Genomic DNA, 3893 nt, shown 5'->3' with positions numbered 1-3893 from the left:
ATTTTGGTGCTGCAAAGGCAAGAATGGGCAGCTTACTCTCTTGGAAACCAGCTCTATATTCTCCTTCGGCAGCAGAAAAAATGAATGTGTCATGGCCCATCCAGCTCTGCCTGCATCCACACTGCTTCCACCAAGAAGGTGCCTGCTCCTTGCTGCCCACATCACATGTGGTGTTTTCTATCACTTCATTTTGTGTCTCCATGTCTTAGCTAAATGAGGCTCTCGCTGCCAGTGTGCACAGCAAGTTTCCATGTTTAACTGCTTAGGAGTGCTGGCACAGACTTCAGTTTGCCTGACAAGCTGTGCTTCTCAGGAAAACCAGCACAGAGTGTACCTCACTTGCTGCAAGAGTCGCTCCTGGCCTGTGTCCAGCTCCCCCTGCACGGCATTCCCTGGAGCCTCTGCAGCAGGGCCCCACCTGGGACTGGCACACAGGGCACTGCTGCTCCAGGGCACCACTCACATCTTTCCTTTGCTGGGCTTCCCAAGCTTTCCAGTAGTCCCGTGCTCGTTTGTGGTGGTCCCTCTAGGCTGAGGCCTTGTCTTCTCCTGTGCCAGCCACTCCCTCTAGTTCAGCACTACCATCACCCCAGAGCATCAACCCTGCACATCTCCCATGCTGTATGGCCAGTCCTTTTGCCATTACACTGCTCACACTGAATTCCCGAGTGGGGCAGGGTCCCAAGGGAATGTCAGAGGGAGTGTTCTGCTCTGAGAGAGCTTGCCCTGCCCACCTGCACCTGCCCCTGTTGCAGCTCACCTGCTGCAGATCCCCATTCCCTCCAAAAGGTGGGGGAACTGCTGGGCTGTCAGGCAAGCATGCTCAGTGCCCTTCCCATGTGGAACTACACTCGATGAAGGCTAAGGCTGCCCATGGCTCTTGCCCCAATTTCTGGCATGAGACATGGCCTATTTTAAAGCCACCATGATGTTTCGTTTTCTTTTTTTTTTTTCCTACAGAATAATGAGCACAAGAGCTAACCCAAGTCTCCCAAATGAACTGGCTATATCTGTGTGATTCTCTCAGCATGCAATTCTTTCTCCCCTGAAGCCCCAAATTCCCATAGAAAACTCAACAAAGGGATGAGAAGCTGCAGTCATTTGGAAAAAGAGCACCGATACTGAACAACCAGGCCACTGATGGAGAGTGAAACTTTGCCCCCACTAGACAAGGCAAGTGAACAGCTGGTGAAAATATGCAGTATCCTTGCAGTATGTTGCTTTCTAGCCTCTCTTCTGCCATGTGGTCATACTCACTGTTCTGCTGCACATCAGTTCTCCCTCAGAAGTTTCATCTTGGTCTGCATACCACAATTTAGCCACGAAGTGTTTCCAAAATCCATACAATCACCTCCCTGTTCTTGTCTCCCACTAACTCCAGTTAGGTGCAAAATATCTTAAACTCAGTCACTTTGGATACTTCTTTGTGGAATGTGCTCTGAAAGTGCATGAATGATGTCATGCCATCACTTGTCTTATTCCAAAAGTCTCGGGCTTATGGTGCCCTCTCAGATCTTAACAAGCTGCAGGTAAGGGTTAAGCTCCTTGTCACAAAGTATCATGATGTGTCTCCGCACTTGTTGCGATGCTCTCCACACTTCTAACAGCAAGGTCCTGGCACCACTCAGACAGCCAATACAAAACCCAAACTTGCCATTCCATGACAGGTACCGCTGAGTTTGGGGTGGTGGCTGTGCCATGGGTATGTGCTCTCACTTGGTTTGAATTCAGCCAATATGACCTGGCATTTTGATTTTGCCATACCCTTAACTTGGAGCACATTAAATACAGCCCTGCTGTTGGGACACAGAGGCAAAACTTTTCCTCATTTCAGAGAGGAATTCTGATGTAGAAACAAAGCTATCACATGAAGGGGCTATCCACACATTTAGAGTCCACTTCCCCTTGTTTGGTTGAAGTGGAAGAAGCAGTTCAAGTCATCGGACTAAAGAAGAGCAGGGTGTCCCCTGTGGTCTACCCCTGAGGGATCTCAGTGGTGTGGTTTGTAACTGGATATTTTCCCCATGGGTAGAAATAGCTCTTGGAGATCCAAGCAGATGGGATTTTGGTTGGGGTAATTCTCTAGCAGCTACCAGTACTAACAAGCTCCATTCTTGAGAGGCCAAGGCACAGTTCCGTTGTGCAGGGTACAACTCTGCAGTGCAGTGGTCTCACAATCAGTGAGTGCCTAGCTGAAGACTGCAGACCTTAGTGTCAGAAGGATCTGAGCTGAGAAATTTAGACAGAAAAAATGATAAGTCTAAACTTGTCCCCAAGACCAAAAGAAAGTTCAAGTGATAGATTCTATATGGGTAATACTATGCAGATATAATACATCTTTGATTGTATTATGAACAGGTTTAATCAATGCATGGTGTTTTCTATCTTACTTTTATCCCTCCTCTAGCATGATGGAATCAAAAAGGAAAACAATGCTTCACAAACATGAACACCAACTGTTCTGCTCCAGCAACAGGCACCACTTGACTTACAGATGGAGTCTAAGATCCAGGTGGGTGAGTTGGAGTTTCATATTCTCCACAGTTCCCTCCTTGTGGGAACTGGTACTCAGAAGAGACACCGATGCTTAAAATGGGACATACACCTGCTCCCAAAGTAGAGACTTAAAAGTGTTTTCAAATAGGTTTATGATAATGTTAGATTGAGTGTATTCTCCAAGGCACCATGTTATACAGTTCCCACTTCACTCACAAATATTGGCACCACAATTTGTGTGATGTGGAAAGGAGAAGGGACAAGAGCCAGCACATGCTGTTTGGGTATCCATTTCACTCTGCTTTGGTCTCTGCCAAGGAAAGTGCTTACTTAGGAAAGGATTTTTGTCACCATGAGGGAGGGCAAAAGCAGCTGTTCAGCACACCATCCCTCCTCAGCACACACCTCTCTCATTCCCCATACTCTACAAGTGCAAAGCAAAGCACGATCTGACTTTGCCCTCTGGAGGCATGGAATTGGCATGGCACAGAGAGACACAGCCCCAGAGGTGACTGAACTACAGCACTGCCTTTTGGAACATCTGATAGGAAAATTCATTCCCAGCTGCAGCTTCCCATGAGCCAGAAGGCAGAGCATTACTGGTGAGGCAGGTCCATACCGAAGGAGTTGGCTTTTGGTTCATAGAGGGTAATACTACCCTAGACTGCTGTGCACTCCAAGAACGTGAGTGTTGGTTCAGGAGGTTGATTTTTTCTCTTGGCACAAGCTCTGCAGCATGTGATTTGAAATACTGCCCAGTGTCTGCATCCAGCTACTGTACACACTACATGCACATGTGGGTCCATAGCAAGTGCCACTTCATGGTTTACTCTGCCAACTCCATAGGACTTTTTGTTATTTCTGAGATTGCTGGGAAGCCACAGAGATAAGCAGGTGGCCAGTGATTCCTGGGTCCCTTATTTAACTGGAAAGCAGGGCTGAGGTTTGTTTGCTGAATGGAAATTGATACATAAACACACACACACACACACACACACACACACACACACACACATTTTTCTCCAAGAAAATAAACTGTTCAACAACTCTGTTGGACACCTCCAAGGGAGCCATGTTTCACTAGGATAAACAGCTCTTATCTCCCCTTTCTTCCTTAAAAATAATTTGTGTAATGCCCAAGAGGGCTTTGGAAAAGTTTCTCCTACAAAGATAGACTCAGCAGTGCACTTGAGTTCTGGAAGAACTGGCAGGAGATGCCAAGATATGGGCAGGATCAGGTGTACAGCTATGCACATCACCTGCATACCTATGCACATCCACCTCTCTGCACACACACCTGCCTGTATCTGTTTCTTGCCTACATGCCCACATACAAGCCTTGGGTCCAGCCACAGACCTGTGTGTGCTGGCATTTGTTTGTATACACACTCACCTTT

Source organism: Cinclus cinclus, chromosome Z (genome assembly GCF_963662255.1).
Source record: "Cinclus cinclus chromosome Z, bCinCin1.1, whole genome shotgun sequence".
Classification (NCBI taxonomy): Eukaryota; Metazoa; Chordata; class Aves; order Passeriformes; family Cinclidae; genus Cinclus; species Cinclus cinclus.
This window is presented reverse-complemented; position numbering follows the sequence as displayed.